At 35.2% G+C, this 17190-nt stretch overlaps 1 long non-coding RNA gene across 1 annotated transcript; it reads left to right on the plus strand.

The window, feature by feature from the left end:
- Nucleotides 1-9842: 9842 nt before the first annotated feature.
- On the plus strand, nt 9843-13525 carry LOC121413709. The gene is made up of 4 exons (XR_005969765.1): nt 9843-10138; nt 10918-11001; nt 11266-11470; nt 12490-13525. It is a non-coding gene; the product is annotated as an uncharacterized LOC121413709 (long non-coding RNA).
- The last annotated feature ends 3665 nt before the right edge of the window (nt 13526-17190 follow it).

A 17190-nucleotide genomic window follows, 5' to 3' on the forward strand; every position in this document is an offset into this window, starting at 1 on the left:
CACTAACATCTGACTGTTATTGTCATGTGAACATTCTCTTCATATTTTATCTCCTGTGATACCATCATGGTCGCCATCAATTAAACCATGAGTTACAGAAGCTTTCGGTGATTAGACAATTAATATTAGACAAATTGTATGCGCAGAAGGTAATAGATTACCTATTTAATTCTCTGAAATTAATGTGCACTTCTGGTTTAGAAATACATATCTTAGTTCAATGGTTTTTATTTGGGAAAATGTATGAATATTTCGAGATAGAGGCTGAAATGAAATTGATTGATTGTAATTTATAATCATATTTTAAAGATTTCCTCATGACATTCCAGAGAAACATGGTGGGTTTCTTGTAGGGGTCGTCCCCCTCTCATTGTTAGTAAGGTCATTATGAGTGTGCAGAAGTGTGCAAATTGATAATAATATATTTGATATCACAAAAATCGTCTGCTTCTCGATTTGCTGTTCCAAAACTGAACCATCTTAATTGAAAGGTATACATGTAATCTGTTACAGGACTTCAGCCAACAAGCGCCAAGAAGAGGAAAAAGATTCCTTTGTAAAGATCAGATTCGCCTCGGTAGCCACTATTGTTAAAACACCTGTATGTTCTCATTAATATGCACATAATCAGGATACGGCGACTATGATTGCATCAAATGAATGCTTGTGTTAATCGTCCATTTCTTTTAGGTCCATGATTTTTGTACACACATCCTGGTCATGATGAAGGAGATGATGTCACATGTGCTCTCTATTTTGCAACTTATAATAAACTATTTGCATGGAAGATTTTTGTCACAAAATAAAGAATGCTCTCATCCGAGCATGACTCAACCTCACAATTGATGGAAAACGTTACCAATTTCAAAAGAAACACTAAGTTGTTTTTTCTTCTTGATAAGTGGTTAGATGGGCCTAGAAAACATGTATGCACCAAGGACAAAAAAATACACAAAAGCTGTATTATGAAGACCAGTGCCCAGTCATGTGAAATGGTGTAGTTCAGCCCCATGCCATGCAAATATATTGGCGAGGCAGAAATAGAAGGGGTATTCGGAAGGGGGGTGTTTCATACAGCTGTCCGTAAAGTTATACATGTCTAGGATATGAGGTGCTAACGTAACAGATCAATGATCAAGGCTTATTAGCAAAATTCATATGATTTTCATTCAGTTTAAGGAAAAAGACCTACCGTTTGCCTTCAAAATGTATTACATAAGTTTTTTGTAAAATATATATATTTTTTTTTAAAGAGCTCAAGAGAGAGAGAAAAAAACATTTGTGGATACTAGATGTAGATGAATTTGTACAAAAGTATATGTACAAATACTAAAACAGTCATTCTACATGTATCTTGGCTTCTGTTAGATCTTGAAGCTATTAATACATGTAGCTCCATGGTTTAGACTAGATTTTTTTTTTATATTATGAATTTAATATGAAAACTGATATAAAATGAATAAATCAGCTTCTTCCAAATGATTGTGCATATAATTTCAAAGATATTTAAGTCTACTCAAAGTAGAATTTAACTTTATAAATATCAAATTTGTTTGCCTCTGGGATATAACTCAAGAAAGGCTTGTTTTCTCTCTTTTTAGTGTTATTAAATTGGTACATAAGCATAGTCTCTTGGTCACTAATTCTAGATCTGCTCAGGACTTGCAAAGATGATTACAATATGATCTTTATAAAAATACATGTAAAGTGTGTGCCAAAATTGTGTTTCATTGTAGATAATTAAAAAAATACATGTGTTATGGTAACTTTAATTGAGGAAGAAAAGAACATAGCTTCTACATTTGTTCTATTTGTTGTGAGTTTGGGATTTCAACTAATGGGACAAACTATGAAAATACAAAACAGGAAGTTACCATTGCCAAATTCAATAGTTTAAATTCCATTCAAAAGAATTAGGTTAATCATGTTTTCTAGGCTATCTAATCACAGAACGTGTCATAGTTGAAAAGAATATCACAGAAGTTTAGTCAACAATGTACTTTACAAATACAGTCAACTACCCCCCTCCCCCCAAAAAAAAAAACGAGGAAAGAAGAGAGACTGTGAAGAGAATTATAATTACTGTATTAAAGATCAATCCAATCCTCACAGATCATTAAATGACATACTGTCTCAATCAAATAAGCAATATCACATCAAATGGTACGATCCCGTTCATACATAAAATATACATTTTACAGGCGTTAATTTGCATTGGAGGTTTAGGGCAAGGTCTCTTGTTACTAAAAGGCACTTTTTTATATATAAGTACAGCAGAAATGGGAAAAATAGAAAGGGCACTAAAAATATCCACCACCAATAAGAGAAACCTTGAGTCTAATTAATGAGTCATATTGGGCTATGACATGGTTGGGCAATAAAAGGCCTAAGAGGGTGTTTTCAAGAAAGAATTTATGATCAATTGTAAATTTCTGATGCAAATTTACAATGACATTATCCTGAAGAACTTCCCTTGCATTTGTTACTTTATAATACAATTTTGTAATTGTGATATACATGTACATGTATGTACTGCTTTATTACAAATGTTTATAATGTGAGCAAAACAAATGTCCATGTGGACAATAAAATGAAATTGAATTGAATTGATAAATACAAAAAAAAATTATAATTTATCTATAGAGCAAGTTACAATCATGTACAAATTTAAAATTAATTGCCAGGCTTACATGAATGATTGGTCTTGTGACCAAAAATTCACTTACAAATTGACTGCAATTTCCTTGACACACCCATTAAGGCTCTGCAAGATTTAAAGCTTGCCCTACCTACCGACCTGTAGGTGATGAAGTGATGTTCCTGCGCACGTGCGCACACAATACATACATGTAATGTTACTAATATTATACAATATACTACAGTCAAACATTCAGTCTTGATCGTGGTACAAAAAAGTCCTGATTGATACACTCTTGACTTAGATTCCTTTGAAGATAAAAATCTGTAGGCCTACATCAGACAGACTGGATGCAGATTTTTTTTTCATGGACTTGGAATCAAGAATTCACAGATCATACTTTGAAGATGATGAGGACCTTACAAATCAATGTAAGTCCAAAATTGACATTTTTAAGTGAAATATGATCATGGACAGGTCAGTACTGTGGGTCTTTGCCATAATTTTGATCTTGAGATCATTGATCTCCTTGGGTCGGGGGCATGTCATTGTGAAGCCCATATCCATTACTACGGGTCGACTCGCAGAACGGTTTTGAGAGTTGAGGGGGCCAAGTGAAAAGTGGGGTACAACGTGCTGGCCTTGCAAGAAAATCAGATGGTCGTTTTTTACATTTTGTACACAGTTTATATTCAAAAATTGGTAAAGCCCCTTCCTCCAGCCTCCTCGGTGTTGCAGCCCCAGTATACTACCCTTGGCTTTTGACTATATACTACAGTCATAGTCTGGGGGGGGGGGGGCTATGAAATTATGGTCTTGGGAACAACTCGTCTATTATTACATTCACAAAATGAGTTCATGGTAGGAGGCAGGCGTACACATAAAGTGTAACTGAATTACTTCTGTGCGTAGGCCTACATTTAAAGTTAAACTGATTATTAAAGTGAACTATAGCTCCCAATTTCACAGTAACGCATTGCTCGGATCCAGGGGTGGGGGATGGAAGGTACGGGGGCACACCAATCAAAATGAAGATCCATTCATCTTGCATCTTGGGAGTGATTAGGCCTACTTTTTTTAAGTTGTCAATTGCTTCTGAGGATCAAATCCCGGGGGCGGGGCACTCAGTATGTGCCGCAGAGGGTACCGCTATTTTTACACTCAAATTTCCGTTCCAAGGCATAGCATTTTTGTCTTACTGAGAAAAGGAACAAAGAAAGCCGCTCCAAAGCTTCGTATATTTTCTGTTACGCTGTTCCGGCCGCATTGCATTGGCTACAATGAGCCGTAATTTTGGTGAAAAGCGGCCGCAGAGGGCTGTCCGACTATATCGCCTCTGCGCTAGCGCACCCAGCGCCCGTGCTGCCGGGCTAGGTTCATGCACGTATGCCCTTTCATTAGTGATGCATATACACTCTTACGCAGGCGACCCGTTCCAAGGACCCCCGTTTTCACAAACATTTGTCACCCCCCGATCAACGGATTTTTTTATTTTGAGCAACATTCTCATTTCAAAGCAGCCCTGGCCTGGTCCCTGCAGATGACAATCCAGCTAAGTTACTCCAACAATCCAGGCCATAACCTTTTTTGCTTTGTTTTTTACCAGAGCTCAACATACATAAAAAAAATTCTGTCTCGGGGGTGGGGCGAAAAGCTAACTAGCTAGAGAGGATTACCACATTGCCTATAGATCGAGTCAACACCACACTGTATACAAACGCATTGCACAGGCACAGCTCAGCTCAGTCACTGCGCTCAATTGAATTGAAATCTCATCATATGAGTTGCGAGTATACTGAGCCTGCATAAATCTTCCAATACTCACCGTCGTACTTGGATGAACATGTTGAACTTGGAAAAACTGTCGTATAACCTCCTCCACCAAGGCTTCCATGCCTGGCCATTGTCCCGCAAGTCCAAGCAAATGTAAATCAGAAATAAAATAGCATTACTGGATCCTTTCTCATCTGAAATCATCCGCAGTAGTTACTGCTTTGTTAAAAGGTCCATGTCCGTTTCCTTATTTTCGTCGCAAACCACACAACTTTGTATTCGCGCTGTCGCTGTATGGTCTGATTACTTCCGGGTATATAAAAAAAGTAGATTATATATGTTCCGTGCATTATTCACGATCGCATGTGTACAAAATATCAGATACACACGTGCCGTGATTTGTTTACCCACAACAAAATAACTCAGTTATTGTATTGATAAAATTATTATTGCAGTCAAACTTTGTTAATAGGGGTGGATCCAGAAATTGAATTTTCATAGGGGGCATTTTGGCTCAGAAAAAAACTGACAAGCATTTAAAAAGAAGAAGAGATTATGTGAACATATTTGTAACGGGATTTGGAATGAGCCCGTATCCATCATAAAAGATGTTCATATGGCGCGATATAGAAAAGAAAACCTACCATATAAGAAGATTGAGGTCTTCACTTGCTTGGGAGTGCCCTATAAAAATAAATTAACCCCAAAATTAACAATGGGCGCAAGGTCGGGTGTGCCCCCCCCCCCCTCCACTCTGTCCGCCAAGTCACTATTTGTGATTTTGTTAGTAAAAATTAAAGCAATCAATTTACGATTATATTGCAAAAATTATGCTCTAGGTTGAAAGGGGTGTCACGACTGCATTGGACTCTGGAACCGAGCTCGAGAAGCGTATAAGATCGGAACAGGGGGGGGACTCGGAAGTATTTGTTGGAATCCTCCACTAATTCAGGTGCGGGTCTAGGATTTTTCTGAAGCGGTGCACTTTGTTTTCAAAATTTGACACCCCCCCCCAACAAAAAAAAAAAGGTCACAATTGTTTGTTAACACATTCACTGTGTTAATTTCTGTATTTGTTATGTAAATCATGTATGTACACTTTGACAGGGCTCCCTTGTAAAGCAGGCCTTTTGGCTTGAATGGGACTACCCTGTCTTTTAAAGAAAACGTGAATAAATAAATAAATAAAGGCCTATGCTCCCACTTTCCCCCCCCCCCCTCGGATCTGGTTTCTGTATAATTGGGGGACCTTCATGGAATTGTTACTTTCGTTTTTAGACTTCGTTCATTACTTCATTACCAACATTCTCAGACACAGCTCGTCTTCTTCGATCTTCTTCTTCTTAATTACTTCTTCATCTTCTTCTTCCTCTTATTATTCTCACTCTCAGATTCTTCTAGCTTCTTCTTCATCTTCGTCGTCGTCTTCGTCTTTTTCTTCTTCCACTTTACCTTCTGCCATGTCTGCTGACGGTGTTAGTGATGTTGAGGTTTGCCTGTGACTGGCATTTCTTCAGTTCAGTCATCATGAAGTCCACGGTCCCTATACATGTATATTTCCAAAATATCAATGATTTTGATGTCAATTTACTGGTATGCCTTATAGATATGCTTTTTCATAATCTGCCGCATGCTGACATGGTTTAACCTGCATGAGATGTTAAAGTAAGCAGGAGCCCAGAAAGCTTAGCAATGATTGTACAATATTTCTCTACGATTGATTGCATTGACTATATACAATGTACAATCAATCGTGAAAATCACGATTGGTCGCTTACCTTTGTGCTACAGGACCTAGATTTTGCCCAATTTTTCTTGCAAACCATTATGGTACAGGGGGCAGCGGAACGGTTTTCAAAGTGAGGGGGGACTGAGCCAAAAGTGGGGGCTAACCATACTAAAAATCACAATCATATGGTCATTTTTACGTTTTTGTACACGGTTTTGGAAAGTGAGTGGGGGGCTGAAGCCCCCCCCCCCCGTTCCGCAGCTCCCGGTGGTAATAGATGATTAAATTAGTTATTATGTATCAGTGGATTTTCCCTTGATCTGCATTTAAATGGCATATCATAATCATGATAATTATGAAACGTATATATTAGCTGAAAATAATCCATGGAACCATTTTTTTGATAGCTCTACAATTTCTTAATATTTTACTCTGCATTGGGATTATTGCAAAGAATGACGAATATCATCGGTAGATGCGAAACATTTTATTGGCGCAACATAAGTGTTGATAGTTTAAAAACAATATAGCTTAATGGTTACACCTCGTAAGTATACTTCCTCTACAACTTTGCAAATTTTGGTAAAAAAAATTACATGCCGGGGGGTTTGAAAAAATGCAGCATTTATTGCATGTACTTCGCAAATTTGTTACAGAAATTTCAAATTGTGAGATAACTATTGTGGATTGAAGGTGCTGCTAGCATTAAAAGGGCAATCAAATAGCAATGTGAATGGGTTATCCATCTTAAGTATACAATTTGAATTAATTGTACTGTGAAATTTGATAAAATTTACAGGGATTTTGACTGAGTTATTAATGTTTAAACTCAACGTAGTCATGGTAGTAATATCCCATGAAGTCTGAAAATGTCCAAACCCTTAATGCGAACTTCAAATTGGGTGAACTGATAGCAAAAAGACTCATGCATGAACCCATTTTATTATTATGTTGGTTTTTTTTTTTGCATATTTGGAATAATTAGGTGATGAATACTCTGCGCAAAACTTGGTGAAAATGACATGGTTTTCATTTCAAAGGTCAAGTCCGATCCAGAAAAAGGGTTGATTTAAAAAAATAGGCCTAGACAAAAATCAAACATAAATAACGCCGAAAACTTCATCAAAATCGGATGTAAAATAAGAAAGTTATGACATTTTAAAATTTGGCTTATTTTTCACAAAACAGTTCTTTGCTCAACTCTGACATGTCTGATATGCAAATGAGAGAGTCGATGATGTCACTCACTATTTCTTTTGATTTTTATTGTTTGAATTATACAATATTTCAATTTTCACGAATTTGACAATTAGGATCCCCTTGCTTGAACCACAAAATGTTAAAATAATGGAATTCCACGTGTTTAGGGAAGAATGAAATTTTGTTTCACATGGCAATGACGAGAAAATAAAAACATTTCATATATCATATAATAGAATACAAAAGAAATAGTGAGTGGGTGATGTCATCGGTCCACTCATTTGCATACCGAACAGGTTGTGCATTTCAGAAATAAGGCTAAGCTTTAAAATTTATAACTTTCTTATTTTACATCCGATTTTGATGAAATTTTCAGTGTTATACTTGTTTGATTTTTCTCTTTCTATTCAAATCAGCTTTTTGGTTGAGTGGACTTGTCCTTTAACTGTGGAATGTCCTTAAGGACTATTTTTAGAAAAGGAATTCATGAAGAGCATACATATCGATATCTCGCCATCGTCATTTAATTTGAGCGTCAAGCGCTCACTTCTAATTTTTTAGAATCACACCTAAACTCAAAAGGACTTTTTTGTAGTCATCAAGCGCGTATCCAGCATCAGATCCTGAATGAAAGCATCATGGACCAAATTATCGTCTAGGACAATAGTGCACTCTACCATGCTTTTGCACGGGCCCATATATTCCTTTGTCGTAGTTGATTCTGGATACGCTGGTGTTCATTGTAATCATGAAGATCATACGTATTTAACTAATCAAATATTGCGAGCGCGAAGCGCGTGGGCGTGCTGATACCTGAACCCAAGGGCATTTTAAGACTTGTTTGTAGGAATTCACTATACGTATTGCACTAACAAAAATAATGAGAGGAAATATATTTGGTGAATATTTACTTGAAAACGAGCCCGCCCCCCCCCCCCCACTTATGGCGGAGCAAAAAAAAAGGAAAAAGGGTGAAAGAAAGAAAGAAAGAAAGAAAAAAGAGGAAAAAAGAAGGTGAAACGTAAGAGGAGGAAGACGAATAAATAAAAAAAAAGATGAGGGGAAGACTTGGAAAATCCTACACAATTTTCACTTTTTGGTGATTTACATATCTTGCTCAATATGGAGCGCTCGGAAATCGAACTTTCATTACTTTGATTGATTGACGAATTGATTTTTAAAAAGTGCTCTGTAATGTTTAATGGTCTGAATGTTAACATTTTATGCTCGCGCTGCGCGCTCTCAAAATTTGATTTGTCAGGTACCTTTTATTTTCCTGTATTCCATAAAGTTCTTGAAATATCCATGTTAAGGTCAGATTGTCAAAACGTAACAGCTAGCGCAGCACGTTCAGATTTTGATTGGAGAGTTATAATTATGTATATCTCAATATTAATTCAATAGCAAACTATTAAAAATCCCCATTCATGACAGTTTAAGTAAAATGCGGCTCGCGATTTGCGCTCGCATTGATTATTTTAAATATATCATGCATCTTATTCGTAATTACAAAAGTGCTTTAAATGTCCAATTTTCAGGTCATAATATTAACAAATTTCGCTCTCTTGTAATAAATATGATATTAATCTACAAATCAATTGTCCCTTTTTCAGAAAGGAATATCGACAGGTTTCATCTCGCTCTTAGAAAGAGAAATAGGAAGACAGTCATCATTTTCATATGATGACATAATGTTCTTAGAATGGCCCGGGTCCTATGTAAAAATTTAAAATAAAAATGATGAAACATATCAGCTCTTTTTTAACTGTGATCCATATGCACCTCCAAATTTTCCTACAAAGTGCTTAAAATACAAAGCTTAAATTGACCCTTTTTTCAGATCGGAATATCAAATATTTGAAGCCCGCGCTTCGCGCTCACTTTTCATCAATTCATTGATGTTACCTCAGCAAAATCAATTTATAACTGTTTAATCTAAAGTCAAATTGACTATTGTTGTGAACTACGGGGTTTACGATTTATCACACAAACGAATCAAATAATCATACTTCAGAAACTTGCTGCCAGAATAATACTCACATGTCAAAACTCACGTCCTCAGCCTGTCTGATCAGTAATTATTAAAAAAAAAACTAGAATGGTTCCCCTATCCCCAAAGAATAATGTATATCCGATGTATCTTAATGTCTTTATTTTTTAAAACAAGATATCTGCCTCCAACCTTCAACTCGATGTCTCAAAATGCAATACTAAATACTATTAATGCTCATTCACTATCTCCTCAATATATCAATGTTTAATTCCTTGCCCCTATATTTAAAGGGGAATTAAACCTTTGGAACAAGTAGGCTTGTTTCGAAACAGAAAAATCAAAGAATAAGAACAAAGAAAGTTTGAGAAAAATCGGACAAATAATGAGAAAGTTATGAGAATTTGAATATTGCAATCACTAATGCTATGGAGATCCTCCCATCGGCAATGCGACAAGGATTCGTGATGTCAGCTTTCCCTGATGGACTAGAAAATACCCTCAACGGCCCGAATTCACGAAAAACCTAGCTCCTGGTTTTTGGTGGTTTAAACCCCCTCCTGGTTTAAACCCCGAGCTGGGTTTTTCATTTGCGTTTCACAAAAGAGGTTTAAACCCCGAGGGGGTTTAAATGCGTCATAAAACGTCATGAAACGTCATATTTTTTAGTCTGCTCTTAGATGTGGTTTAAACCATGGTTTAATTTTACGAGCATGCGCACTTGAGGAATTTGTGAAAAATCGCTGAAGTGAAGAAAACTTTTCTTGCGGTCCTGGACCTGTCAAGCGGTCTTCTTGATTAGAAATTCGTAAGTATTCTTCTTTGAATTCGTAAAATAAATCCCCGCTTTCCTTCTCTGGAATATATTGATACGTTTTATGCAGTTATATGAAATTGGTAGTGTTGTTTTTCATGACTGCGAACGAGGTTTTGGTATTGACAAGTCCAGACGATGCACTTTATCGTCGCGTGTGTATTGCCACAGTCCCATCCGTGCATTTAAGTGTTGGGATATTTTGACGCTGTGTTGTTGAACGAATTCTCAGCCGCGGGCCGGGTTTGTTTTATGAGCTTCACAAGGATGTTTATATTATTATGCTATCTATATCATAATTTGTGAATGTCAAGATAAAAATGAAATATCTAAATCTATATAATTTTTGTACTATTTGGTGCATTTTAAGAGGAGAAACTCAGAAAGATTTTTTTTTCAATTTTATTTTGAATTTGCCTTGACCATAAAGTAACTTCGTACTAAAAAGCCTAAAATTGCATTTCAAAATATACATTTGTAGATCGAGACCTACCTTTTTGCTTTCGGCACAGGCCAATTTTTGAGGCTGTAGGAATATTAAAGAGTTGATTACTCAAAGTTTGGTCTAAAGTCTTTTCACTTGCAAATGAAGAAAATAGAGCCCCCCCAAAAAAAAAAGATTTATTTTAAGTTAAGTCGTTAGGCCTAGAGGCCTACTTTTGAAAAGCATATTCACAGTTTCAAGCAAATTATTACAATGTTTTTTTTTATTTATTTATCATTCACCGTGTTCACTGTGAGATTTTTTTTTTTATTTGACCATTGTTTCACAGAATTACATTGGCATCAGAGGTACCATACAGTGTAGGTCTCTATGGATTATCTCCATCTTCTTCACAGCCTTAAAATACTAAGAGGTATGATTATTAATTTGATTTACATTGTTTTGATTTGTTTAAAAGTATTATTGAAATGATCTGTTAAGATATCGAACATGAAATATAATTAGACTGAAGAAATGAAATGGCTTGAATGTAGTTTTTGTTAATCTCAGGAAGTAAATTAAGATTGCAGTAATTATGTTGGCAGATCAAATCTACATGCACATGTTAAGTTTGGAATGATTATAAAGATCACAAAATAAAAGAATTAAAAATAATATTCAACTCTTCTGCATACAGCTACCTTTCCCAAGACATTGTGGGCTACGTGATGCTAAAAAGCCATCGAAATCGTACAAGGATGGGCCATCTCGAGATCAGTATCGACTGTCAAAAGAAACCGTCACCAATATGCTGGAAGCCGAAATGAAGAGGGACATACAGAGGATTGATCAACTTCCTGTTTATTTGCAGTTGTTGACAACTGTCCATTTTTATGCAGTGGGTAAGTAATTTAATTTTTCATAAATGATTATTGAATGTTTTCTTGGAACTGTTAAATCTAAATGACTGAGATTGTTTCTATAATTTAAGGACTCCAGATAAAGCTGATGACAATATCTAGAAATCAGAGAAGGAGCACATAAAAAAGAGTATCATTTCAGCAAACAGTCAAGTACCTATGAATTGCATAATTTAAAAATTCCAAAACTACCACAACAGTAGTGAGGCTCTGCTTTTACAAGTGTTATGTCAGGATAGAGTTATAAATTTTGCCATTAACCCATGGTAGAGCTTCATGAGGTAATATGAGGTTCACCAAACTTGTACACAAAATTTTGAAATTTTGAGTATAAAATTATGCTAATTTATGCAAAATTTATTCATGCTAATTTATGCGAAATTCATAATCACAAAAAATGCTTCTGTATTTGTAGACCAATTTTGATTTTTTTTTTCATCCGTCTGGTAGAGCTACATGTACATGAGGGTCCCCAAATTTCCACACAGACTTAAAATTTTGACTAGAAAATTATTTATGTTAATTTATGCAAAATTTATTCATATATCACCAAAAAAATGCTTCTTCTATGTCACTTGTCTATTAATTTCAATTCTGTTTCCTCAATTTATGTCACAAATATAATTCACTAGTGATGACTTGGCTGAAATTAAAAATTGATGGTACATTGTTCGGGTACTGTACAACCCAATTATTTTTTTTTTACTTTTAATCAAAAGATGTGCAAAACTTCAAGGTAAAAAGTCATTAAAGCATTGGGCAAAAACAATTATTCAATAGTTGTTTTTGAAGTCAGCACTGCTGGTATATTGAATCGCATAATGATGGCGAGACTGCCAAAGGCGTTCCACTTGTTAAAATATATTGGAGAAAATTGTATGATATTTGTACAAGATGAATATTCATTGTTTAACATCTGTATGTGCTTCAATGAAATGTTTTAAATTACCTCAAAACAATCACCTCACCCATCAACCATATGGTTTGTTTTTATTTTACAGGATCATTTTAGAAAGATGCATGGTGATGAGGCAGCAATATCGCAGTCATCAATGTGTCAGAAGCTAAAGCAAGAGGCAATACATGAAGATTCCTACAACAAGAGAAGAAGTTGAAGCAACTCGAAGACAGTTCTATCTAACTGTTAGATTTCAAGGAGTGAAAGGTGTAATTGATGGGACACATGTCTACATCAAGAAGGGGGGGGGGATTGGGCCATATGCTTCTTATATACCCTTCCAACTTCATGTGGAGAGGAATGCCTATAACAATGGCAAAAGCATTAAGAACATAGAAACACAGAGTTCATTCAAATTTATGAAGAATACTTTACTTCTTTATTTGTTAATGAATTGATTGGTATAACCTCGTGATTCCTGCAGCTTAGCTTCAGCAACCTCTCTTTATTCAAAACGTCCATTCGTAGTTTGTGCTCCTTCAAGCTCATATCGTGTCTTTCAATCTCATTTCATGCTCTTTCAATCTCATATCATGTTCTTTCACTCTCATCTTGTACTCTTTATAAATTCGAGGCCATGTTTCTTCCATTGAACTTCAATTCTAACGGCATGCAATTCTACCTGCTCAAACTCTTCTGATAGATGATTCTTTTTTCCTTGAGATGGGTAATTCAAATTCCATTTTGCAGAACAAAGGTTTGTGGTATTGCTGCAGGGTTGCATTTAAGTACATAACATATAGTAACAGTACAGTTGTAAAACACATACTATAAATCATGTTGTCAAAGATGTATGTTGTTTAACGTACTGGTAACTCTCTACTTGATCAGTTCAGCTTCTGACACCAATGTACATTGTTGTGTTTTCTGACTGTTCTCGGAACCATAAATTGAATTTTTGAAAACATTAAAGACTTAATTATAAAAATTTCTTTAAAAACAGACAACAATGCAATGTATTCTTTTCAGAGGTATACAATATTCAGTGCACAGTTCATTGAATTGCTTGAATCTGTTAACATACATATATTGAAGCCCTTTTCATAGTTCAAATGATTCACCCTCCCAGTTCAGTTTTATAAATCCTCTTCACCTCTAAATACCTTACTACATATCTAGTATATTCAGATTATTTTGTGTGTACCAGTGTATTGTGCATCCAATTAACATGATCTTGTAATTACATGTACTTGATTTGGGGATCATGTTTAATTTGTTACATTATTTAACATCTTTTTAACTACATCTGATTTATGAGTCTGGCCAAAGAGATATTCTGGCAGAAAGGGTTAATGGAAAAGGGAAACAAAGGCATTGTAATTTTAATGATACTAAATTACCTTGAAGAGGAATGTGATTTTGAAGAAGTTCCATCAGTCTGGGAATGTTTCCTTGATACCTCAGCCAGAAATGAATTTGTAGAATTTGTCCTCGTGGTGAAAGAAATAGATGAACTTCTGTTCTTATGCAGGTTTATAAATTTCAACAATGTGTCACATTCATCTCAGTTGGGAGGGTTTTATTATTTTGTTTCAAGGAAAGTGATGAATATTCTTGATAATGTAATTATATGACGATTTGGGAAGTATTTTGAGAGGTCCACTATGTGAGATAGCTTTTATTCAAAATAGCTTAAACTGGACATGGAGTTTTCACATTTGCAATCATTATTTGTGTATTAATTGCAACAAGCATAAAAAAGAAGAATGACCTTTCATTTTGTGAGGAAGCATTTCCTGATTTAAGAACCGTTTATTTCAATAGATTATTAAACGTATTTTCGTTTCATAAAATATTTAAAAGATAAAAGTTCTTCATACGGTTGATTTATTGAGATATGTCTTCAGTCAATGATGGATTTGAAGTGGGGGGGGGGGGGACAGGATGTTTGATTACATGTAGGTTTTATTCAAAGTTCTTATATGCAAGAGTAGTTTTAATCATGCATTACAATAAGGATTAAGAATGCAATTTTATAGGATTTTTGCTAGTAGGAAAATTGTATTCTGCACTTTTGTTATAAGTACCCCTTGTATATATTATGGGGGGGATGTCAGATATTCACCTAGAATGGGAAAACGAAATCAGAGTAGATGCACTTGGTTGTTTAGGTGGTGTAACTTGAGGCAGTGCTGGATTTGAAGTTGCCGTATTCCATGGTTAAGGGAAATAAAGATGATTGTTTAATTCTGGGAATGCTTGATATTTATATAGATTTTCAACAAAATTAAATTCATAATTGATCTAACCTAACTTATTAACAGAATTTGGTATGTATGAAAATGAATTCATTGGAGAAGTAATAAAAAAAAATCAATTTAAAAAATAAAATCCATTGTATATTAATGTCAACAGTTACAAAAAATAAGCGTGAAGCGAGTGAAGTCAAAGAAGATGCACTGACTTTGCTAGGTGTTACTGGAACTTGATCTATACATGACCTGCAATGTATATATAATTTTTTTTTTTTTGGGGGGGAGAAACATTTATTGGATTAATACATTACATGTACTGAGAATATTATATGCCTATAGAATGTACACTCTAATGAATTTGACATTTGAAAATGTTTCCATTATATTTTTGCCAAGGTATTTTGTTGTACAATCATTAAAACAGGAAATAATTATTTGATTGAATATTGAAATTTTCATGATTTCTCTATGTACACCGCCTTGAAATATTGAAATAAAAAAATAGATAACTTTAAAATATTTAAACTGCTTCAATTTAAGATGCTTCTTATTACAGGTATTCTGTTGATGGACCTTGGAGACTTCCTGGGAAGTTGATGTTAGTGTTGGTTTGTCGCTGTAAAAAGATAATGAAATTCATAACACAAGATTTTTATGAATATATTTTATAGAGAAATGTGTGGGGAAAAGTTGGTTAAGAATGGTTGTGACCAAGAGCCCATGAACTTTTCTTTTAGAATGCCAATTTGTAATGCTTATTTATCCATTCAAATACATTTATGTATTTCCGAAAGAGCAAGGGGGGAGGAGGCGGCAGAGAGAAAAAGGTAGTAGAATGGTGAATGTGTGTGCAGTAGCGTACCTAGGATTTTCCACGGGGGGGGGGGGCAAAATCGTCTGCAAAAAAAGGGTCTTCAATCACAAAAGGATTTTATACCAGAAAAAAAATGGACAAGCAAAAAAAAAAAAACTCGTCAGGGGGGGGGGGGGGCAGAATAGGTCCCTTGCATGGGCTGTGACTCGTCAGGGGGGCAGTCTGCCCCCGTAGGTACGCTAGTGTGTGTGAGAGAGATAGAAAGAAAATGAGTGGGAACAAGAGAAAGATTATGAGAACGAGAAAGAACAGTTCATCAATTTCACTTCAATATTGTTTAACTATTGAGAAAAGTTTCAAATTGAAATGAGAAATAGAAATTAAAATAATTTATTTTGATAAAAAAAATATTCAGAAAATATATATGCTAAATAAAGCCTCTAAAATATTAATATTACGAATTCTAGCTACAACTACTCCACCCCAAAAAGGTTATCTTTCCAAAAGTCGGGTCATCTCATCCCAAATTACATGTTTTATTTCGATTTTGAATGATTTTGTATTTTTTACCATCCTAAAAGACCTAAACTATTTTGAGTAGGGATTTCCGCCAATGTTTCAGGGATCCACAAATATTTATTTTTATGCGTGCTAGACTTATGGGATGCACTTTTGATTACCATTAACAAAATAAAGTCAAGATTTAAGGAATAAACCAGGGCGGTCTCAATTTTAAGAAAGGAAAATAAACAGAGGATAAAGTTTACTTCAGAGAATTTTGGGGACGTGTTCTTTCTAGAATTTACATTTGAATTGAAATTTTTTGATATTTTTGGCGATGGAACTGGATTCAAAGGTTGTTTCGCAATTTTGATTATGACGTAAGAACAGCTGATCGACAATCTTTGTTATGATTGTTGTTTTTATACTGAAAAAGCATTAGAAGATCCATACAATATTGGTTGCCGGACGACTGTACGGGCATGCGCGTTGTTAACTCTCAGCTCAGCCTCAGCTAAGCTAAGGCAAGCGATCGAGATCGTAGACATGCAAAATCAACAGCTGATTTTCATATTAAATGCCGCTTACCACCAAAAATGTAAGTATTATGAGAAAGCGATCTGATAAGATACTACTTATTCTTGAAACTGATGAAGTAATTATATTCATACTTCAAGTTTCATCGGGTAATCTTCATATTACATCTGGTTGTTGTCATTTTATTTTCAGCCGAATTAAATTTATTCAATGATTAAAAACATGACATCGATGTTAACGGATGGGACCGACATGAGATTATCGTCGACGCGCAGACGACCGCAATGGTTGAGACAAATTTTCATTTTTATTGCATTTTGTGATGTATCTAAAAATAGCAGATGTACAATACAATTCGACTCATCCAACGATGAATAAGTTTTTAATGTAATTTCATTTCATGTAATCGATTGAGATTCCAAATTTCGGTAGTTTAAACCCCAGACTTTGGATTTTCGAACCCTGTTTGCCGTGGTCAGCAAAGACCGTAGCAGACAACATACGCTCTACTGAGCATGCTCAGAACCGTGGACTAAAATAAAACCATGGTTTAAACCATGGTTTAATTTTAAACCATGGACTAAAGAAACCATCGTTCGTGAAACAGAGAGGGGGTTTAAACCCCCTCGGGGTTTAAACCATGGACTAAAAAACCTAGGAGGGGGTTTAAACCCCTCGGGGTTTAAACCTCCTTTGT

This window comes from Lytechinus variegatus, chromosome 4 (genome assembly GCF_018143015.1).
Source record: "Lytechinus variegatus isolate NC3 chromosome 4, Lvar_3.0, whole genome shotgun sequence".
Taxonomy (NCBI): domain Eukaryota; kingdom Metazoa; phylum Echinodermata; class Echinoidea; order Temnopleuroida; family Toxopneustidae; genus Lytechinus; species Lytechinus variegatus.